Here is a 25,275-nt window from a genome sequence, read left to right as displayed (position 1 = left end):
AGCCTTTTGAGGCTCCATCATAAAAATAATTACAACCCTTTCAGGCTTGGTCATAAAAATACCGAAGCTCATTCACCCATATCACAGCTGGATGTCCAAGTAATTCCTGCTTAGACTTACAAAAAAATACCTCCTGCCTTACATTTAAGATCTTCTATCATGTGTTGGTTAGAGGGTATGGCAAGCAATGCATCTTGTCTTTTACCCTCGCAGACAGGGAATGGCCTGCACATGGGGAATAAAAATGGCGGGGACAGGGCAACAACAGTAATGCATGCCAAATCAGGTATTAACCCTTTCCTCCCCGTCACACTTCCCCCACTCAAGACGCAGGGACTGCCCTTACCATCCCGTCCGGTGGCTGGGCTGACCTGCCAGCTCTTGAAGTTAGTAAGTCCTGAGGGCTGTCCTGGCGGGACAGGCCATCAGCATTACCATGCTCACTTCCCTTCTTGTTCGGGATGGTGAAGTTCCACTCCTGTAAGTCAAGACTCCAGCGCAAAAGTTTAGCATTTTCCGCCCGACACCCTCTGTAACCAACTCAAAGGATTGTGGTCAGTTATTACTGTGAAATATCTGCCATACAAATAAGGCTGTAACTTCTTTAGAGCCCACACTATGGCCAGACACTCCTTCTCAATGGTGCATATGCCACCTCTCTGGGCAGCAGTTTGCGGCTTAGATATACTACCGGGTGCTCATCGCCCTCCTCCCCCACTTGGCTGAGTACAGCTCCAATGCCAAAGTCTGAGGCATCAGTCTGCACCAGGAACTTTTTTGCATAGTCTGGAGCAGCAAGTATAGGAGCGCTGGCTACTGCAGTCTTTAATGCCTGAAGCGAGACCTCACAGGCAGGAGACCAGACTACCAGCACAGACTGTCGCTTCTGGGTCAAGTCAGTCAGGGGTTTGGCAATGTCGCTTTACTGAGGGACAAACTTTCTGTAGTAGCCTGCGGTGCCTAGGAGAGCCATGACTTGCTTCTTGGTTTTGGGAACGGGCCACTGCACTATAGCTTCCACCTTAGCTGGTTCTGGCTTAAGATGCCCGCCACACACTCTGTGCCCTAAGTACAATACCTCTGCCATCCCTACTAAGCACTTGGTGGGTTTCAATGTGAGTCCCGCTTCCCTAATCCTGGCTAGCACCGCAGCTACATGCACTAAGTGTGAGTCCCACGAATTACTAAAGACAGCAATGTCGTCCAGGTATGCCCTTGCAAACCCTTGCATACCCTCCAGCAAGCGATTGACCAGGCGTTGAAAGGTTGCCGGTGCATTTTTCATCCCGAATGGCATCACTAGAAATTCATAGAGGCCACTTGGGGTAATAAATGCAGACTTCTCTCTAGCCTCCTGGGTCAAAGGGATCTGCCAGTACCCTTTACTGAGATCCATAGTCGTCAGATACCTTGCCCCTGCGAGTTCATCTAACAACTCATCCATGCGGGGCATGGGGTAGGCATCTGACACCGTGCCCGCATTAAGCTGCCGGTAGTCCACACAGAACCGGGTGGTTCCGTCCTTCTTAGGCACCAGGACTACCGAACAAGCCCAAGGGCTTGGGACGGTACAATTATCCCCAGGGCCAGCATCTCTTCTACCTCCTTCTCTATACTGCCCTTCACCTCTGCTGACACTCTATAAGCGTGCTTATGCAGAGGTCTCAGATCCCCTGTCAGCACTGGGTGTTCTGCAATGTGTGTCTTCCCTGGCTTGTCTGAGAACAAAGCCCTATACTTCTCTAGAATAGCCCTGGCTTCTGCTCTCTGCCTAACACTCAGCTGAGCCCCTATCTCCACCTGCTCTATGGTACCTCCCTGCCTAGCCTCCCCCAGGAGATCAGGCAGAGCATTGCTCGCCGGATCCCCCATCGGTGGGCTGCAAATGGCCAGCAATGATGCCACACGCGGTGCTATGTACTCCTTCAGCATGTTGATGTGATAAGTCTTATTTCTCCCTGTCTCAGCATCTACCTGTACAACATAGTTGCACTCGTTCATCTTTCGCAGTAAAGGATACGGTCCCGACCTGGCAGCCATTAATTTGTTCTCCTGAATGGGCTTGAGAACAAGTACCTACTGTCCTGCGATGAACTCTCTGCTACGGGCATTCTGATCATACCAAGTCTTCTGCTTGGTCTGAGCAGCCCTAAGGTTGTCCTGTGCCAACCCCATGAGCATCTCTCACCGGTCTCTGAGATCTATCACATACTGAAGCACAGAAGCATCAGTAGTGGTAGTATCCCCTTTCCATCCCTCACGGAATAGGTCCAGAGGTCCCCGTACCCTGCGACCATATAGCAGCTCAAAGGGAGAGAAGCCTGTGGATTCTTGTGGTACCTCTCGTTACGCAAACAGCAAATGCTGCAGATGAATCTCCCAGTCTTTTCCCTCTGCCTCTATAAATGTTCGCAGCATCTGCTTCAGGGTACCATTGAACCTCTCACATAGTCCGTTGGTTTGGGGTGGTAAGGGGTCGTGCGCTGGTGCTTCACCCCGCATGCCTCCCAGAGACACTGGAGCAATTCACTCATGAACTGCGACCCCTGATCGGTTAGGATCTCACTAGGGAAACCTACCCTAGAAAAAATGTTTAACAGAGCTTTAGCTACTGCCCAAGCATCAATACTGGCAAGCGCTACCGCCTCAGGGTACGGGGTGGCAAAATCCACCACCGTAAGAATGTAGCACTTTTCTGACCAACTGGGAACCATGAGGGGTCCCACGAGGTCCATAGCTACCCACTGAAAGTGTTCCCCTATTACCGGTAACAGGTTCAGGGGTGACTTAACATGGTCACCTGCCTTACCTACTCGCTGACAGGCATCACAGTATCGGCAGAACTCTGCCACCTCACTGGATGCCCCCGGCCAGTAGTAACGCTGCAACAGCCGGGCTCGCGTCCTAGCGACCCCCTGATGCCCCGCTAGTGGAATGGAGTGGGCTACCCGCAACAACTGCTGCCTATATTCCCGGGGTACCACTAGCTGTCTCTTCCCCGTCCATACCTCATCTAACCCGGTGGTCCCTTGATCTCTGTATAGGAGCCCGCGGTGCCACAAGAAGTAATCAGACCCCTTGCTTGGCTTAGACTCAGACGCCCGCAGTCTCATGCCCTCCAAGCTGGGATCAGATCGCACTGCATCCCTAAACTGGGCACCTAACTCTGGCCACCCCCCGGTCACACCTGAGTCAGGGGGACAGGGAACAGTAAGTCAGTGTCAGAAAGCGACCAAGTCTGGCTTACCTGCCTGGTCTCTGCAGAGACTACTGGTACTGTAGGTCCCAAATGCAGGGGGACAGGGGCTGGTTCTTCTGCGATCCTTGCTGACTGGCTCCTGGTGATCGCTGCAACAGGTGCCAGCTCAGTGGTAAATACACAGGCAACGTGTCCTAGGTCGTTACCCAGCAAGACCTCAGCATCTAACCCAGGCAAAACCCCCACCTCACTCATGCCACGTCCGTCACCCAAGTCCAAAAAGACCCGGGCAACCTGGAGTGACCGCGGTCCTCCGTCTGGCATGGTCACTTGCATCCCGGTGCCCGGGAGCAAATCCTCTGGCCGCACCATATCAGGGCGAACCAGAGTCACGGTAGCACCGGAGTCTAGCAAGCCGTCCGCCTGCCGGTCTCCGATGGTCACCTTTGCAGATGCTTCTGCCGGACATCGTAGGGCTACATCCCGACTGGAGCAACCTGATGTCCCCCGCTCTCAGCTGCTGGTCCTGAGGTGGCAAGTGCAGTCTCTCTGCTGGGCTGGTTCCACGGCTGTACTTGGCTCCGTTGTGTGTGCCAGTCGCACATGGGCGACCGGCCTCGCAGCTGGTGAGCGTTGCCCCTGATGGGGTCCCTTGGACTGGTCCTGGTCTGGACAGTCTGGCCTGAGATGCCCGACCTTGTTGCAAGTGTAACACCGCCTCCCATGCTTGAACTCTGCAGCCTTGGGTGCGCTGTTTGCTGCCGCAGGCTGGTGTGTCCACAGAGGGGTAGTCTTAGCGCCCTGGGCCGCACGGCCCGCTCCTTTGGGTGCTACAGGGTCCTTCATTGCAACTCAGCTGGCCACATACTCATCTACCATTCTTGCTGCATCCTCATAGGTTTGAGGTTTATGGTCATAGACCCATCCCCTCACATCTGTGGGAAGCTGCTGCAGCAGCTGCTCTTGAAAGAATAAGTTCAACGGGGTATGGAATGTTGTAACCCCATTCCCCTCCACCCACTGAGTCTCATGCAAAGCCATCCTACTGGCATAGGTGCTGTATGACTCTCCGGGGAGTACTACCCCCGTCCGGAGCTTACCCCTGTAAGATTCTGGGGTCAGGGCATACTGGGTTAGCAGCTTGCTTTTCACATGACCATAGTCATTGGCATCCACGAATGGAATACCCATCACAGTCCGTTGGCTTTGCCAGATAACAGTGGTCGCAGTCTGACCACCCAGTCCCTTCTTGGAATTCGGAACCGGGAACACTGCGTCTCGAAGTCATTCAGGAACATATCGAGGTCATCTGTGCCATCCACGAACTTGCTGAAGCTGTGATGATCCGCCTGGGAAAGCTCTTGTTCCTCGTTTACAAGGTAGGAGTTGTGGGTTCTTCCGAGCACTGCTGTCAGGAGCTGTACCCACTCTGCAGTGCTAACACCCGTTCCCCATGTAGCCAGAAGTGCAGTGAGCCCAGGGACGGCACGTTTTTGCAGCCGCAGCTGCTACCTCATCCGCAACCCGTGGCGCCAAGCCATCCATGACCGGGGGGTCACTAGCACTCTCCTCATGTCCTTGCAGCCCCGGAGTTGGAGGGACCTCCTGCACTCCGGGCTGAATAGCGTCAGCCAATCCAGCAGCTACGGGGACTTGCCCCTCTGGTAGGACCCTGCGGTCCTCATGATGCTCCAAATCCTCCTCCAGTTGTGCCTTCGACCGCCCATCTGTCGGTAAGCCATACCCCGCACATCTGTCCATGACTTTCTCTCTGGTCCATGACCTGAACCTTCCTGAGCGATCTCTCATGGTGCCTTCGGAGTATGGGTGAAGGGAACAGTGAAGTCTCTCATGCTCTTTAGAAGTGTGTGTCAGTTGCTACTTGTCTGAGGAGCTTGCAAGCTACAAGGTCCTCACTATATTATAGAGTCCACAGGAACTGCAATATAGGTTCAATCAGTATCCCGCCAGCTGCCACCAGTTTTTTAAAAGCTTGTCACGATGACATCAACTTTTATCAACACATTTATATTTCTGGGTACTTGATTGAACAGAACAAGTTGCAAAATAAATTGCGATTTATTTCCTTAATAGACAAACACACGACATCTGCAGAATACACTTAAAACCACACTCACTGGGATCAGGAAGCGAAATAAATTGTCCTTTGAACGAAAGAAATTGTCCTTTGCTTGCCAGTGCAAGAAATGCAGCCTTGGTTTTAAAAGTCCTGGGGTTATGTGGTTATTAACCCCTTCACTCCTGGACTGGTTGCTGCTGTACTTGAACAAAGTCTTGCATCTTTACATCATGGATTAAAATTCAGGAATCGCACTGGGAATAATTGGGAAGCCACATTTATAGACTGCCCAAAGCTATCTTTAACATGTGGATCCAATCCCCTCGTGGGAACAAAGAAAACCATGAATAGCCAAGTGACCCACAATTCATAAGACCGGTCAAAAGGGCTGTCCGGTGGGCAGGGTGCATGGGTCAGGTTGACGCCCATGCCACTTAGCATACCTGGGCTACACCCATTTCTTGGGGCCACTGTGTCTGGTCTCTGACTTAGAGGTGTCACTAGCCTGACATCTGCTGTGCATCAGTATGCCAGTATTGTATACATTATGGGCCTCTGGGTATTGTCATAATTGACACTCTTTTAGACAGGGGGACTCTAAATCTGTGGGAGCCTTTTGAGGCTCCATCATAAAAATAATTACAACCCTTTCAGGCTTGGTCATAAAAATACCGAAGCTCATTCACCCATGTCACAGCTGGATGTCCAAGTAATTCCTGCTTAGACTTACAAAAAAATACCTCCTGCCTTACATTTAAGATCTTCTATCATGTGTTGGTTAGAGGGTATGGCAAGCAATGCATCTTGTCTTTTACCCTCGCAGACAGGGAATGGCCTGCACATGGGGAATAAAAATGGCGGGACAGGGCAACAACAGTAATGCATGGCAAATCAGGTATTAACCCTTTCCTCCCCGTCACAGTGGGTCAGGCTCTGTGCTCTGTATGCTACTGGCAACCAGTAACTCTTCGCGTTTTGGTCTTAGGGGCTTCATCATGGGAAGCCCCTAAGAGTAAAATGCGTAGGGTTGATGGTTGCCAGTAGAATACAGAGCGTAAAGCCTGACCCCTCAGAGCACACCAACCACCCAATGCAACTGTCTTATGCCAGATGCAAAGGGGGAGAAGAAATCCTACTAGCGGGAGAAACCCCACGCATGATATGGAAGTGATGGAGGTGAACCCTCGCGAGACATTTGAAGTTCCGGGATCTGGTGCAGGATGCTGGCTACGGAGACGCAGAGGAGTGAGGTCCTCCAACACACTGGGGCAAGTTCTTACCGCCGAGGATTCCTATGCCAGCACTCATTCGCACCCATTGAGATTTACTCACATGTAAGTGAGCATATCATTTTTTTATTGGTGTTGAATACATTTATTTATACAGACTGTGCTTGTCTTTTCACTTTTAGTTTCCATGTGTATATAGAGATAGAGATATCCTACTCACAAAAAGCTGGTTTCAACCTTTAGGCTCTCATCAGATTAAGATTGGTTGTAGGATATGTCATGTGAAGCTGGTACGTGGGTATAACCAGTCATCAAATAAAGATATAATGGTTGAAAAAAGGTCACAAAACCCTCCACTGTATAGTGTACAGTGTATAAAAATAGCACTTGTGGTGCATTTGCATGTCTCAAACAGGACTGCAGCAGTGTATGTTCCCATTATTGCTTAGCAAACAATGCTTCCACTGAAGCCAGGGATTCTGGGTAATGACATGAAAATGAGAACAGTGTGTCGTTCTTTACTTCTTAAACTTGCTACAAGCTTAGTTCATTTTCCTATTTACTACAAAACATACCTTAGCTAAACGTGTGAATGCCAAATCTCCTTCAAAAGTAAATAGCCCCAGTAAGTTGAAACATGACTGAATTTGCTTCAGACCCTTGCCTTTATTTGTTACCACTTTGTAAAGTGGATTTTTAAACAACCAATAGACCCTTCCTTTTTATTTCCTTGTTATTCCTCTAAAATGACAAAACAGAACTGTATTTAATACAACCAAAAAAAATTCCATTAAACCAATTCAATTTTTTCCTTTGTTAAATCTAGTGCAATTATTTTGCCCTGGTTTGGCAGTTTATGGGGTATAAGGGTTGATTGGCATACATTGTGTTTTTCAGGGTTTTGTAGGTAAAAGGGATTGACCATTAAAAAAATTATGACTACAATTAAAAACTATTTTGACAAAATAGCTTTCACTTACCCCCTGCATGTTAAATCAATCTTTTGTGAAAGAAGAGCAATCTCACTAATTAAAATGATTCATTAATCCCACTAATCCTTTCATTGCTAGAGATAAGATCTTAATTAATATTTCTATTGCTATGGATATGAGTGTCCCAATCCATTAAACCATACTAACATAAATAGTTAGAGATTGAGATTAACTGGCATAGTAACCATTTAATGTACAGTATGAATGCACTTTTATGGCCATTGTTGGTAAAATATTTTTTCTTTTAAACCCATTTGATAGTGACATAATGTAGTTATATCATTTTGGTTTGTACGGGTTATTAGTAAATAATTCTTATACCATTATCATTTTGTTTATATCATTTCCCCCCTCTGGAATATTGCACTTTAGAAATGTGTAGCAAACAGAGTAAAATATAGAGAAAATATACAAAGTGAGGAATTAAGAATATGGAAAACATAAATGTAAGAAGAATTTAAGACAATTTACCACCATTTTGCACATCTAACACAGAATGCCATTAAGAGTAAAGAATACAATATATATTAGAGCTTGGTGGCTTTTTTAACCCTTCTTTTTTTTGCGATTAGTAACTGTTCTATTGTGCTTAAGTTTACGTGATACTCGCAAATGGGTTGTCCATCTATTTATTACAGTGCATATGGTGGATTTTACCATCTAAAATATACACTTTTTTCCACAATTCTATGATTTAAAGATCATGATTATACTGAAGTAATATTATTGAATGCAAATAATCTGTTTCAAACTATACTTTCTTTTAGGCTCTTCAAAGGATTTTTTCTGACTGAATAGTAAGTACATCTACTGTATGCGCATATTTTACTCCAGACAAGCAAGACTCACTAAGGCCAGTTGAAATCTGGGAAACTAAGATGACATAATATAAGAATTATCATTATTGTTCCTGCGTTAACTTCATAATCACTAGGGTGATCTAAGGGAAGCAAAGAGAGTGAGAGGTATGGGGGAGAGAGCAAGAGAGAATGGAAAGTAAATATATTTTTGTTGTATGAGATACTGATCTTCAAAATGTCTTAATACAGAACAATAGGGTAAGGGGAGCTGCACACCACATGGAATAAAGTAAAGATACTTGCAATTCTCCAGCGCTCCTTTTTCAGGGATATCTGTCTAAAAATCCAGTATATAGAGAAAAAAAGAATGATCCAGGACAACTTCGGATTTTCTTAATGAAATTTAATCAGTACAAAACACAACATTTCATCCTTCAAGAGGACTTTCTCAAGTGACTGGTCCTTAATACAGAACACACATGGACCCATTTTTACTTTAGTTAGTCACCTTCTGGTGCCGGAAGACAACTTACAGCCTGTTCACTGGAATCAATGGTTTCTGGGCTGGAGAGTGTCTTATGGAATAGCACCACTTACTAAACATAGCCATGTAGCCATGTTGTGAGTTTAAATACTCAGGAGAATTGGATGTTTTCTGCTGGTAACTAATCTTTTTACTGCTCTTATGATGTACAGTACCTTGTATGTCATGATTACTGGCATGTCAGGTGCCCTTTTGACGTAGCAGGTAGGTATGTCATGGTATTGATGCTAATTTTCTCAGATACTGTAGATCACGTTCAGAGCTCCATTGCAGCAAAGAATGAGATCAGAACAGAAGTCTTTGTCTTTGCAAACACTTCAGCATTATCACCTTATTGTCAAAAAAAAAAAAAAAAGAGTAGCCTGGTAGGCTGCATGCTGCTTTAGAATGGTTCTTACAAGACAAATAATCCATTTATTTGTTTTCTTTATAGATGGATTTAAACCAAACAGAAAAAATAATATTGGCGGTAGAAAACATCCACAACCAGCCATATATATGGGACCTTGTGCTTTCACTACCTTGGTTAAATGGAAATGTAAGTAAAGAACATTTTTTAATGAACATATCACATAATGCAGCAGGATTCCTGAAGGCTATACAACCTGTAAGTAGAATTAAGCAACAATAATAGAATTTCTGAATGTAACTAAAAATAACACAATACAGCTATAATTTATAATTAAGACATAATTTGAAACACTAAAGTCTTAAAATACATTCTTTGTCTCATCTACTGTGTATACCAAACCCATTTATGTTACAGTATGGTATTAATCAGCAACTACAGTACTGTTCATTTATTAATGTGTATGATAAGGCAAAAATGTCAGCTACTGTATATCAAGATAAAATAACTGTTTAGTTGCAATATTTTAAGTTAGCAGTTTTCTTTCTGTGTGTGACAATACGAAAATTACCAACCTTTTACCTGCCATCTAGCAGCCCAACCAAATGTTCCAAAATGTTTGTTTAAATATGATTCCTGTGAGCAACTTTTTTGTATACCAATGCCAACTAAATGTTGTGGTTTTTCAGCACAAGTTGAGCATTCGTTGGTATCTGTCTTTGGTGGATTGCATATTATGTGACAAACATATGATGTAATAAATATGGCGGGAAAAGGAACACAAATCTTCTTACGTTCCTAAAAATTGTCCCAGATATCTCAAATACATTCAATAATTTAATGCAAATTAATTTAATTTACATTAATACAAAACATTATTGAACTGTGTCGGCCGATTACACCATTACTACTACAGACCACAAATAAGCAAGACTGTTCACACCTGAATATTTCAGGACTTTACGTACAAGGTGCATACCATCATTAGCAAGGTAGCAAGGTGCCCTCTTGCATAAAAATACTCTTTTAAAAGTGTACAGCATATGTTCTGAAGGTTCACGCCACAAGCCTTGCAGTCTTTGATTATTAACCTGGTTTAGTTCTAACAAGCATGAACAAACCAGCAACATTAAAGAATGTATTTTGAAAGTTCATTACTGTGGGGTCTATCAAGACAAAAGTGATGGAATCCTTGGACATAAGCATTGACACGTAGATTATCAATATATCAATGTATTTATTTCAATAGGATTTTTTATTTGATACATACAGTATGGTGCATATTTTTTGCTGAAAAATTATTCCACTTTTGAATTGATACATACAGTAGACCCCATTATATATTGTAAAGGCTAATTATTATATTTTATTGCTCTTTAGTTGTCTCGTGTCTTTGGAAAGTTTGAACATTTTACCATCATACCACCTAAAAAAAGATCTCTACAGTCACATGAAAACAGGACTACATTTTACAATAGCAGCATTATACCTTGTGCAAGACTGGAAATTTAAAGGTAACATATATATATATACAGTACTTGACAAATCACCCAAAAATCTACTCGCCGAACCAAAAAATCTACTCGCCACCTAGTCCCGCCCCAACCCCGCCTCTAGTCCCACCCCCAACCCCGCCTCTAATCCCGCCCCCAGACCCGCATTTAAAAAAACCATAAATGAAATAAATTGAATAAATTCCTAGTAAGAACATTCGTTTTTGACATAAGTTTATTTATTGTATTACATTATACTACAATTAGTCCTTGTGTGTGTGTGTGTATAAATGTCGAATCTAGAAAAAAAAGCCAGATGTGAAGGACTAGTTTCCTGCACCCCTTAACTAGTGCCTGGATGCCCCCGCTTTACAATATTTAAAGCAGCAATCCCGCCTGGGATCTTACCTGATCCGCAGACCCTCAATGTCCAGGTACCTCATTCCCGCAATGTTATACATTGGAGGGGAGGTGTTCCCTACCTGTCTTCTGGGTTACGGGGAATTCCGATGTCTTCTGTGTGAAGCTCGAGAGTTAGATCTGGAAGAAAGCAGTATAGGTTATTTCGGTGTTGTATAGGGCAGTTAAGATATACAGGGTAAATAAAATATCCAGATCCAGATTGTGAGAGAGAGTGAGACAGAGAGAGGGTGAGACAGAGAGAGGGTGAGACAGAGAGAGGGTGAGACAGAGAGAGGGTAAGACAGAGAGAGGGTGAGACAGAGAGAGGGTGAGACAGAGAGAGGGTGAGACAGAGAGAGGGTGAGAGAGACGGAGAGAGAGGGTGAGAGAGACGGAGAGAGAGGGTGAGAGAGACGGAGAGAGAGGGTGAGAGAGACGGAGAGAGAGGGTGAGAGAGGGTGTGAGAGTGTGAGACGGAGAGAGAGTGTGAGACGGAGAGAGAGTGTGAGACGGAGAGAGAGTGTGAGACGGAGAGAGGGTGTGAGACGGAGAGAGGGTGAGAGACGGAGAGAGGGTGAGAGACGGAGAGAGGGTGAGAGACGGAGAGAGGGTGAGAGACGGAGAGAGGGTGAGAGACGTAGAGAGGGTGAGAGACGGAGTGAGGGTGAGAGACGGAGAGAGGGTGAGAGACGGAGAGAGGGTGAGAGACGGAGAGAGGGTGAGAGACGGAGAGAGGGTGAGAGACGGAGAGAGGGTGAGAGACGGAGAGAGGGTGAGAGACGGAGAGAGGGTGAGAGACGGAGAGAGGGTGACTGTGGGGGGATGGGTTGACTGGGTGGGGTGATTGGGGGTGTGGGGTGACTCGGTGGGGTGATTGGGGGGGTGGGGTGACTGACTGGTTGATTGGGTGGGGTGACGGGGTGTCTGACTGGGTGGGGATTACTGACTGTCTGACTGGGTGGGGTGACTGGGTGACTTGGCGACTGGGCAGGGGGTGGGATGACTGACATTTTACTGACTGGGTGGGGGGGTATGACTGACTGGGTGGGGGAGGTATGACTGACTGGGTGGGGGGGGTATGACTGACTGGGTGGGGGGGGGTATGACTGACTGGGTGTGGGGGGGGTATGACTGACTGGGTGGGGGGTATTACTGACTTTATGACTGACTGGGTGGGGGGGTGACTTACTGACTGAGTGGATGGGTGACTGAGTGGGTGGGTGACTGACTGGGTGGGTAGGTGACTGACTGGGTGGGTGACTGACTGGGTGGGTGGTGGGTGACTGACTGGGTGAGTGGATAGGTGACTGACTGGGTGGGTGGTGGGTAGGTGACTGACTGGGTGGGTGGTGGGTGGGTGACTGACTGGGTGGGTGAATGGGTGGGTGGTTAGGTGACTGACTGACTGGGTGGGTGGGTAGGTGACTGACTGACTTTGGTAGGTGACTGACTGGGTGGGTAGGTGACTGACTGACTGGGTGGGGGGATGACTGGGTGGGTGGGTAGGTGACTGACTGACTGGGTGGGTGGGTAGGTGGGTAGGTGACTAACTGACTGGGTGGGTAGGTGACTGACTTTGGTAGGTGACTGGGTGGGTAGGTGACTGACTGACTGGATGGGTGACTGACTGGGTAGGTAGGTGACTGACTGGGTGGGCGACTGACTGCCTGGGAGCATTTAGCCCCCCCCCCAAGCCTGTCTCTCTCTTCTCCCCCCCCCCCCCAGTCTCTCTCTCAGTCCTCTCCCCACTCCAGCCTGTCTCTCTCCCCAGTCCAGCCTGTCTCCCCCTTGCATCTCTATTCACCCCCCCTCCTCCCGCAACTCCGTTCACCCCCCCTTACCTCCGTTCACCCCCCCTCTTACCTCCGTTCACCCCCCCCCTTACCTCCGTTCACCCCCCCCCCTTACCTCCGTTCACCCCCCCCCTTACCTCCGTTCACCCCTCCCCCCCCCCCCTTACCTCCGTTCACTCCACCCTTGCATCACCGTTCACCTCTCCTGCACATCGCCCGCCCCGCGCGGCCTAAACGGGAGGCCGCAGCAAGAGCGGAGCGAGGCGCCTGCTGCAGGGGGGAATAGATCTGGGACCCGGCAGCCCGACATGGCACCGGGTGTAAGTGTGCGTCCCCTCCCCCCCGGTACCTGCTCGGGCCCGGCCCACTGCAGCCTCCCGGTCCGGCAGAGGGTGGTGTGCGTCCCCTCCCCCCCGGTACCTGCTCGGGCCCGGCCCACTGCAGCTTCCCGGTCCGGCAGAGGGTGGTGTGCGTCCCCTCCCCCCCGGTACCTGCTCGGTCCCGGCCCACTGCAGCCTCCCGGAATAGCCGCCGCAGCTCTGCAGGGGATGGTGTAAGTGTGCGTCCCCCCTTCCCCCGGTACATGATCGGGCCCGGCACACCGCAGCCTCCCGTGATATAGCAGCCCCAACACACACACACACACACACACACACACACACACACACACACACACACACACACACACACACACACACACACACACACACACACACACACACACACACACTACAAGAAACGGAGCCGGGAGTCCCACTCACCAGAGGTATGTGGGTATCTGGGCCTGCGGGCGACATCGAGGTCTGCGGATGACATCTGGGGGCATTGGGGGGGAAATTTAGTATGTGGGGGCATGCGGGGGACATCCGCATGGGAAACGTGGCCGGACGGGGACGCGCTGGATCCAGCAGTCAACTTTGCTTGCGCGCGCTGGGGACGGAAGTGAGAGCCCCTGGCAGCAAGCGGGGATCGTGGGCAGGGGAGGGGGGAGAGAGAGGCTGACCCAGAGCTGCCAGCCGGTCCTCTTCCCCACGTCAGACCAATCAGGGAGAGGAATTTTTTATTTATTTATTTAAAAAAAAAAATTTTTGGAAATTTTGGCGCGAGCAGGGGAATTAATAGAGCCGCAGCACGGATCGCCAGCGGCCTAAATCCACTCGCAACGGGCGAGTTGTTATCATTATTTGTCGAGCACTGTATATATATATATATTTTTTTTTGTTCATCAACTATAGTAGACAATAAATGATTGAATCTACTGTATCTGCTTTGTAATATCTCATTATAACAACATAATGTTCATGATAAAATGGTCTTGCACGTCTACTGTATATCAGTTTATGTATTTATTATTTTATCAAACATCCCCACGTTATTGCTTTTATAAGGAGATAAAAAAAATATTCCTTCCTTGGGATTTACACTTTTAGTGGCCCATAATGTATCCACTACATTATGGGGGCACCATTATGTAGTGGCTACATCATGGGCTTCTGTAACCTGTTTTGTAGAGGCGATCATTTTCTGCGCTCCCATGTAGCGCAGATTAGGGGCTGGCACGCAGGGAAATGGAAGGGGACTCCTCTTCTGTTTCTGTAATAAGTGATGTGTAATATCATGTGACAGCTATGTGCTGAGGTGGTTAAACAATGTTTTAATAAAATTACTTTCCCATTTCAGAATACTGGGCAAACAATTGTTATACGTGTAGCCCTGCTTCCTATCACTAGCAAGCTGCTACTATGTGCTGTATTACCTGCCGGCTCACAGGGCCTAAGTCTCTGCCACGGAGAGCCTGGGGTGCGCGCAATATTTATAACGGGTGCAGCTCCTCCACCTGCGACAGCTCCCGCCAAAGGGGGAGTGGGTCTTCGCAGGACGTATATGCAAGAATTACACTTACACAGCCAAGTTCTAAAACCAATCTCTTTTACTTGCAGACCAAACTCACAGTACATTACATGCCATAACATCTCTATATATATATGTATACGTTATATAGCACGCCACGGCGGACGTCAACATTACCTAGCGCCACGGCGGACACCCCACAACATGCGCCACGGCGGATGCCAACAATAATTCCCACACCCGCCACCGGGTGAGCCCACCCCGTGTCCAATCCTTACGGATTAGTCCTCCTGCTCACAGCAGGCCCTATGTGTGTGTATGGGTGACTGCGCAGCCACTATGTCTCGGGTGAATGAATGGTACCGTTGGTGCACTTGATGAAATACCTGCCGAGCACTCCGGTGCTCGGGACTGCCACGATCTTCAAAAAGGGTCTCTGTACGTCGACACCGATCTATATCTCTCTCTCTCTCTAGGGTTCGGGGCACTCCCACCCGGACTCCGGCAACACCAGGGGGGGGGGTCTGAGCCCAGACCTCCCTCTCAACAGTATAGTCCCAGTCAAGACTTACAGTTACTAGGGGAACAGGAACCTCACTAAGGCGATCCCTAGCTCAGCTTGTCTCTAAGGTGACTCAGGGCTAACTGGGCCTGGGGCACCTGGCCTGCGCCGGGGCGGTTCAACCTCCCCTCACAGACTCTCCGTCTCCTCTCCTCTCCACTCAGCTCTCCTCCTCGTGCGCGCAACCACTGCCTATTTCTTTGGCACCTCCTCCACCCATTGGCTATATTCTCTCACCTGACCCTCCCCGCAGGGCTGCTGGGTCAAGGGACTTATTTCTCCCGCCAAATGCACTCTCCTCCTTCGTGGGCTTTTGCAACTACTATTTGCAAGCGCAACCTCCCACTCTTTGGGATGAATAAGGGGACTATGCGGTGCTAATTTAGCATAGTTGTGTTCTACCTGTTTTTATGTTACTCTAAACAATATTCTGCTGAGTGGGGATGTGGATGGGTCCGGGTCTACACAGACCTAACCTCACGGCACTTACCTCTTACTGATGATTCGTGTCAATTAGCTGCTTTTTTCGGCATTTTTAAGAAGCACTTACGGCGCTACTTTGGTTGATTTTTGAATGTTACCCTATTATCAGAGCCTTGAGCAGGTATATTTATCACTTATGATTGTCCTAATTGGTTAATTAATTATTACTATACTGCACACACAGGCCATCAGTATTTCTAGGGGCTACATATCCCCTGCAACGCTGTGGTTGCTAGGCTATACCTACCTACCCACTCTCTCACCCTGTCGATCAAGGGGGGAGGGATTTATGTGGGCTACGGGTATATATTAACCCCACTACATGGCACTCACCTCGGGCTTAGGGATCCGCTCGCACCAGCAGCTATACACCGGCAACTAAGACATATTCTCCGTCCGGAGTTTGTGCTCGTTTGAAATCACCAGCGTAACCGGAGCATTTACTGTATACTCACGGGTTGCATGCCGATCTCAGAATCACTCCCAATACGTTTACTATATCCTGCATACGGTGCTCACGTACTGTCTATTATGCACCACATGCACCATTCAAGTATTGCGGAGGTTCTCTCTAGTGTTTCGTCTATGCTCAATATTCTCTACATTTAGCCTCCCAGTGAATACACTGCACCTCTCTGCCCTACCATTCTCGTGTGAGGGCTGTAAGGGTTGATATCTTATGCCTATTACCTCCCTACTGGAGATATACTGTAGGATTTGCTTATACCATCCCTGAGGATTTATCAATATCCCCTGTATCTGTCTGACAGCCCAGCCACAGTGAACACCAATTACTTTAGATGTTGGTACCGTATGTATGATTACCCTATTGAAGGTCTACATTACTTTTTTCATTGTGCATACTCTGTTATCTACTGTGGCTAAATGGTTCAAGGGGCAGTAGTCTAGTCAGTGTTTCCATTCTGGGGTTACCCTTCTACATTGACATTTTGCCTAGCAGCATGACTGAGGTTTCCTTCCAGCCTAATACTTAACTATACCAAACAGATAGTCACAAACTTAAGTTCCACCTCCGCATATCATGCCTGGATATATTAACATACATACCATATAAAGTTTACAATCACAGCGTGTCTAAATACACGCCTTGATACATTTATATTGAGACTAAACTTCTTCTTCATAGTGGTCCTAGTACGGCCCCTTTCCTATATCTATAGGCAGCTATAAGTATAGCATTAGATCCCGAATATCTATCAGGTATCTCCTTATGTACTATCAACCTAACTACCCATAGTTACGTTACAAATGATACAGTCACGTGCTGTTTGATATATTTATTTGTATTTTTAACTCCCTATTTTTTATTCATTGTTCATCAATAAAGTATTTTAATTAAATAAATATACATTCAGTTGTTATAGAGTGCTTATAAACTAGGTTTCCTTTTCTCCTGCATACAAACAATTGATATGCATTATCGCCCGTCTTACTTTTTGCCCTATTTTGTTCTGTACCTGTTATCTCTGTAGTTAAAAATTCCCAATAAAACAGCGTGTCAAAATTAAATTTGTGGAATGGAGCTTTCATAAACTATAATATATTTTGTTATTCATTAACCTGTTAAGATGCTGATTGGGACACTGTCACATGTAAACTATAATAAAAATTAATGGGAGTTTCTGTGTGATAGTGCCCCGATTGCCACTATCGTAATTAAATGAATGGCCCACAATGTGTGGAAAATTGCTTTAAGTTGATGTATAGTATATAGCAATTACAATTTAATGAATTAAGGATGTGATGGGTTTATTTTGGTATTTATAACAAGGTTTAATTTATGAATGCCTGAATTATCTTAATCATGCTTTCGTTTAATTGAACATGATATGCATATTGTTAGAAGCAGCTTAGGTATTATACCATGCAAAGTGCTCAGTCAGTCAAGTGGATTACAAAACTAAATTGAAGCTATTAATTTGTTCAAATGAATCCTGAAAAATATTAATGATAAAGAGCCCTTAGCACCAGTCACTTTATGTTTCTTATGCACTTTAACAGGAATCCCTAAAAACTTGTGCTTCCTGTTTTAAATATAATTAAAGCAAATCCTGGGTTAAAGAAATGCATAGGCTAATAATCTACTATCCCACCCCTCCATTCATTTCTTGTCCTTCTCCTTCTCTCCTTCTCCTTTTTTTCTTCTTTCTTCTTTCATTTCTTCTCCCTTTCTCTTATCCCTATCCTTTCCCCCCCCCCTCCCCCTTCCCTTTCCCTTCCCCCCCCCTAATTTCCCCCTAATTTCCCCCCCCCCTTTTCCAATAACCCCCCCCTTCCCTTTCCTTCCCCCACCACCATTCGTTTCTCTCCTTCTCTCCCCCTCTTCCCCCCCCCCTCCCTTTTCCACCCCACCGCACTAGGGATTGGTTATGTGAGTGTCACTTCGTAGTATAGCCATCTCCATCAACATCCTTATTGTGTGGTGGGGCATATAATATATTTTTTCTGTCACTAATGGACATAGGGACGCATGCGCGAGCACTTATAATACTATGGGCACTGCTCGTGTGACTCAGGATTGATTTTTAAGATTTTTTGCTCTGCGCATGCGCGGTAAGAACGTGGCTTGCCTGAGGCACATCTCGCGAGATTTGGCCCTCCATTGCAGTGCGGTGCGTGTCACCGAGCACGGTGTTTGAGGGCGGCTCTCCTTCGAGTGCCAACAGGTAATTAACCATTCCCACATGCCCTCACAGCTATATACTATTGGTGTAAGTAGCATGAAGCTTCCAATTAGCGAGTTTGGCGCCAAATCGGCAGACTGTTCTCCTCCCCCCCCCCTCCCCCCACCCCTATATATACCTGCTGTACTCTATGTTGATACACTTCTTGATAAAGTGCAATTTGTCTGCACGAAACGCGTAGAAGGTTGCAGCCTTCTGTTTTTATGTCCACACAATAAAGAAACTTTTTTGCCAGACCTGCCATCACCCCCTTCTTTTGCTGTGCGTTGCACCAACCCATATTGCATAATAATCTACTCGGACAGCTATTTCAACATTTTGTGTCTCATCAGTGTTACATACCTGTAGTTACATAGTAGAAGAGGTTGAAAAAATACATACGTCCATCAAGTTGAACCTATGACAAATGTAGACGACAGATACTCAATTATATATCCGTACTTACAGTATATAGATCCAGAGGAAGGAAAAGAAAAAGCCCCAGTGAAATATCATTCAATGATATCTCATAAGGGAAAAATAAATTCCTTCCTGACTCCAAATATTGGCAATCAGATTACTTCCGGATAAACATCCTTCCCGTGTTTACTTATTTGGTATATCCCTGTATACCTTTCCGTTCTAAAAAGATGCCCAACCTTTTTTTGAACATATCTATGGTATCTGCCATTACAGTCTTCATGGGTAATGCATTCCACTTTTCAACTGCCCCATCTGTAAAGAAAAATACAATGAAAAAAATGAGGTGCAAATGAGTGTGATTTAAATAGGTGATGGTCATATGCAGTGCCCAATAGATGAAAATGAAGCACTCACACCTGGTCCATAGTGGTCTAATGACCAATTGCAGTGGTGAATGATAAACTGCAAGCTTAAGTTCTCCTCAAATGATAGAACATATTGTATAATAACATTTATTAAACAGTGACAGAACAGGGAGAGTAGGGGATATATAAGTACTCCAGTGTATAATTGCAACTGAAGTCTTAGAGGCTTGAAAAGGTGCAACCAGCCATGGTGAGCATAAAAGCCCATCACTTTAAATCACTAGCCCAATAAATGAATCAACAAAGTCAACAGCAGGGATTGAACACTAAGGGGGCTATGCACTAAGCAGCGATAAGTAGTTTTAAGAGCGCGAAGTACTCTTAGAACGTGAAGTTCCGCCGAGCGCTATGCACTAAGCCGCGCAAACAGGCACTTTGCGCTCTAAAACGGGCTTTTCCTTGAAATTTTTTCTTAGTCCAACTTTGATTGTACGATCAGCTGTTTGCGCTGAATCCTGCCCTTCTGCGGGATTCACTAAGCAACGCAAACTGATCGTACGTGAAAGTTGCGCTAAATAAAGTTCACCAGCTAAAGGTTGGTGATAAAAAAGCAGGACTTAGAAAAAATTCTTTCTTTACCTTTTTGCAGGCACAAAACCAATGCAACAGGCTGGCGGGCGTCCCCGGCTCACCAAGCGGGTGTCCCCGCGGGAGTCCGGGGGTCCCCGCGATGTCCCGGGGTACCAATGTTGCGCCTCCAAAAATAATAAACAATATTTATAAATAAATACACCCCCCTAACACATACTATACAGTAATGTGCAAAATTACTATTATCCACATATGGATAATAATGCATTTGCCCATTTTAAATACATATAACATTCAATAAATACAGTAAAAACATATTACACTTACCTTTTACAGGCATCCACGATGAAGGCACGTCTTCCAGCTCATCTTCATCCTGCCCATGCCCCTACGGAGTAGAGAGTGATGCAGCGCACCGCGATCCAAAAGAAGAACAGGTCTGGCCAAAAATATCTAATCTTTATTGAAGTGTCATAAAATCAAGGGATGCAACCCTTCTACGCGTTTCGTGCATAGCACTTTATCAAGAAGTGCTTCCACACGATATACAGAGCGTTTATGTAACAATGGCCGCCAAATCTCGCGATATCTGTGACGTCACGTTTGTGTCATAACCAATAGAAACTCACCGGTCTCGCGCATGCGCATCGCGGCTCTGAACGGGGGAGTAACCAGCCCCACGCAATCTCTCCACCACTGCAGGGGAACGCCCCTAGGGGAGTGCCACACAGGGAGGGATGATGACAGGGGAGACTGTATCCGCCCCCATCCCAGCTCTACGTGCCTGCTGCTGCCATGAAACAATACCACAATCGTGTGATGGGATCTTAACTATGTATGGCTATAAAAATTGTTAGTGTCATACCATCACATGTTACACCCCCATGTAGTGGGAGACTAATGTCCATACTTCAACCAGCTTATCATCCTAAATGGAGAAAGCTGAAATGTGGAGCATGTTCTCCATCCCCCAATCATGAGGATTACATGTAAATGAAAATTTCAGCTAGAATATACATGAAAAAATGTGAGCAGAAAGATCATAAACAAAAGACATATATACAAAAATCAATAAATGGTATTCTATACTTCAAAAGTTTGTGTTTATGAACTAATGCAATGTAATCTGACAAAAAATTGATTCTATGTACTAAAGGATGTATATAGCGATACTGGGCAGCCATTTCACAAAAAACAAAACATACAATTTTATTAATTAAAAATTATATACATATACATAACAAAACACATCTAAAAACAGTGAATTCGTGTAAAAACAAATGAGCATCCTTGTGGTGACAGTGAGACATAAATAATTCAAACAAGTATACTTTTATATTTTTTACCCTTCTTGTGGGGCACCTAAGGAAAATTTGTTTGTTTATCATGCTGACAATGGCATTGACAACATTTGTAGAGTGTGCAAGTAAATCAATATCCTTAATTACTTGACATATGCAATATATTAGACAATGATTTGTTTTCTAGCATATATATACTGCAATGTTTTCTCTTTTTCTGAAAACCAAATCTCTTGTGAAGCTAGAAAATTCAATTGGGATAATCTATATAACTAATCAAAAAAGCTGGACAAGAGACTGGGCTATGTGACCAATAAGGAGTTGGGATTGAATCACAAAGTGCTCTCTAATAATTATTAGCACAGGGTTGGTTTTCAGGGAATCTTAATGTTATCTGAAGGAGTGTAGTTTGTCTAATATATTGCATATGTAGTATATATTGTATATTTTATTGTTAAATATATTTTTCATAGTGTTATATGATGCACAGATTATTTGCATCATGTACACACTCTATGCAATTGTGTGACATTTCATAGACATTTGCTTAGCTGCAGTTTTTTTTTTATATTTGCAATGGCTGCTGTATTTATTTTAACATGCAATGTGGTGGTTAAAAATGCATGTTTTGATTTGTGGAAGTTTTATGTGTTTCATAATGGGCAAATAATATATTATCCATATCTGGATAATAGTTATTTTGCACATTATTGTATTGTATGTGTTGGGGGGGGGGGTTTATTGGCCCCAAGGGTATGTGGGGAGGCCTCCCTTGTGGGTAGTGGGTGAGGGTGGTTAGGCCTCATGGGGTGGGGGGTTAGAGTTGGAGGGTATGTAGGCCTCCCGAGTGGTGGGTGAGGGTGGGTTGACCCCTTAATGACTGTAGCGGTTAATAACCGCTATGGTGATTAAGGGGTTAGGGGACATTACATTGGCTATTATAATTGTTGTGCATGTTTTGCAGCACCGTAGGGGCATGGGCAGAATGAAGATGAGGATGAAGACGTGTCTGTAAAACGTAAGTGTTAAATGTTTTGACTGTATTTATTGTAATTTATATGTATTTAAAATGGGCAAATGCATTATTATCCATATGTGGATAATAGTAATTTTGCCCATTACAGTACTGTATGTGTTAGGGGGCGGGGGGGATGTGTGTTGTTTATTGGGGGCAATTGTCCCCAATAAACATGCTAATGTGCCTTAACCCCTTCATTGCCTTAGCGGCTATCCGCTAAGGTAATGAAGCTGCATTAATGTATTTTTATTAATAGTGTGTGGGAGCAGGGGGTCCCCTGAGCTGAACCGCATTGATTTCTGCCTCAGAGACCCCCTGCTTACCGAGTTACAGGCCCCGGTTTGGGGCATCGGTGCCAGTGCGGACGCCATCTTTATAGAGCCCACGTCGCATCTTGGACGCTATAAAGATGGCGGCGACACTGGCACCGATGCCCCATACCGGGGCCTGTAACTCGGGAAGCAGGGGGTCTCTGAGGCAGAAATCAATGCGGTTCAGCTCGGGGGACCCCCTGCTCCCGCACACTATTATTTAAAATACATTAAAGCAGCTTCATTACCATAGCGGATAGCCGCTACGGTAATGAATTATTGTTTATTGTTATGTATGTTTTAATACTAGTGTAGATTTGCAGGGGGTCTCCGGAGTTTAACCGCATTTGTTTCAGGTCCGAGGACCCCCTACTTCAGGAGATACAGGCCCCGTTATGGAGTGCCGGTATCCCCTGCAGAATTTAATTGTCCCGGTCACGTGACGCGGGAGCTTTAAACTGCAGGGGATACCGGCACCCCATAACGGGGCCTGTATCTCCTGAAGTAGGGGGTCCTCTGACCTGAAACCAATGCGGTTCAAATCCGGAGACCCCCTGCTCATGTACACTATAAAAAAAATGTATTTATTTAGTGTACGATCGCCAGTCATAGCCTTGCATGGAGATAGCAAATCTCCATGCAAATGTAACGTGCGGCTTTTTTTCCTATCAGGTAGCGTACGTGAACTTTAAGTGAGATAGCAGAGGGAAAAAAGCCGCACGCACGATAAGCCAGTTTTGGGCACGTCCGATAGGAAATGGGCTGAGGGCCTTAGTGAACAGCGCCGCCGGCTTCATTTTTTATCGGACGTGCTAATTTTTTTCAGCCCAGCGCGAAAGCTCGGAGCTAAGTTCATAGCCCCCTAAATGCCCATAGATAGATTGTGAATCCAAATGTTAGTAAAACTGTATCCGTGGAACCATTCCCTCTCTGCTACACTGTTTTTAGATATATGGCTAGGCTAGAAATATGCTGGAGAATACTGTGTTAAAACAGCCCCATAACGGGGGCTGATGACACAATCACGCGCCCAATTTAATTTTTTTTATAGCTTATTACACTACTCTTTCGGTAATATATGTTTTAAGTATTTAGCATTAAAAGTTACATTTTAAATATAAGTAGTGTGCATTTAAGTGAATTTTCTTTTGGAGTACAACCATTTTGTACTCCTTATCTTTTTCTGACTCACTTCAGTTCACAGTTGCACCTACTCTCATCTACAATTATCGATTGGAAGTTACTATTTCTTTATATCACAATTAGTATGATTTAGTTGATCACTCCTTACTACTTTTACTCCAATCTTTTGTTGTAGAATAGGGGATTCCCTCACATTCTCCCAGTCTGTTTGGCACAGTAAGTGTGTTGAGGGTACACTTAGACCACTCATGATCATCCCAATGGTGCAACGTAAAATCCACAAACGCCCTGCTCCAATGCTCGTGTCGGTGATGTCTTTACTGGTGTGTGTACTGCCATGTCTGCGTGCGCACAACAGTACAGTGTCACAATGGAGTCAGGCTGGCTGGTAAGGTGTCCTTAGAGGGTCAAAATACCCTACGCTTTTCACTTTAGTCTAGTCAATGGTTTCTCCCACCATGACACTTGCGTATGTTTATATAGACATACTAATCAATAGGAGCACCTATCCAATGTCTCCAATCAGCTCAAAATGAATCATTAACTCAGCTGATCGGAAAAACCTCTTAGACGCCTCTTTTCTAATGTAAACAAATCTAATTTAGCTAGCCTCTCCTCATAAATCAGATTATCCATCCCCTTTATTAATTTGGTGGCTCTTCTCTGTAGTTCTCTGAAAATCTACTCAGACAGCTGTTTCAACCTTTTGGGTCTCATCAGTGTGATGATGGCTATCGTTATATATATGCTGTACAGGGAATAATTAGTTTTTTTTTTAACTCACCATAACTTACTACTGTAGTGTACCTGGTTTAAAAAAATTGTAATAACAGACCATACGGCAATCTTTTTACTTGCTGATCTGTACAGTTTGCATTTAGTCATATGAATTACTATACTGTACTTTTACACTTATACTTCTGCAGACTAGGTGCACAATAACTGGCGATTCTCAACTTCTAAGGAAGGAGAAAACATACTTGACTTTATTTACTAGATATTTAACTTTCTGTATTTTTATATGATATTAAAGAGATCAATTGTTATTCTAGGCACTGTAAGAACCACCTAGGGACCAATAGAGGATATCTATCTTTAACTCATAATATTGTTAGTACATTCTAGCAGTAACAAATAAATGACACTTTGTAAAAGTACTGTCATTAACTGTTATTAACACAACATTTTTTTTGTATGCTTTAAGAGTTTGGATACACATTATCTATGTTCAAAGTGTTATGGAATCCATTAGCAGTCTCAAAGGAGTTGGAATCTAAATTTGGACTAGACAAGCAGCAAAGGGAAAGGCTGCTTAATTTCACATCTTTGTTGCATAAGGTGAGTCCTTTCCAAAGACATTGATTTATTATAATGCTTTTGCGTCTACAAGGACATTTTCTTTTTTTTTTGGAGAAATGTAAACTTTTTCTATGTTGAACCATATTTAAATGTTATTTAAACTACAATGTTTCATACTGTATATATCATTGATTAGTACGTTTGCCCTTTTTGCTATTTTGTATCGTCCCCCTAAATGAGGAAATGTAAGCCGAATACATCAATAGAATCAGAGATAAAGGAAAAATATATAACAAAAGGAGAATATTTTTCACCTAATTTCATTGTAAGCATTGTTTTGAATTAATGTCTTGCTCTCTTTAC

The sequence above is a fragment of the Ascaphus truei genome, chromosome 2, assembly GCF_040206685.1.
Source record: "Ascaphus truei isolate aAscTru1 chromosome 2, aAscTru1.hap1, whole genome shotgun sequence".
In the NCBI taxonomy this organism is placed as follows: Eukaryota; Metazoa; Chordata; class Amphibia; order Anura; family Ascaphidae; genus Ascaphus; species Ascaphus truei.
Note: the sequence above shows the minus strand (reverse complement) of the source record.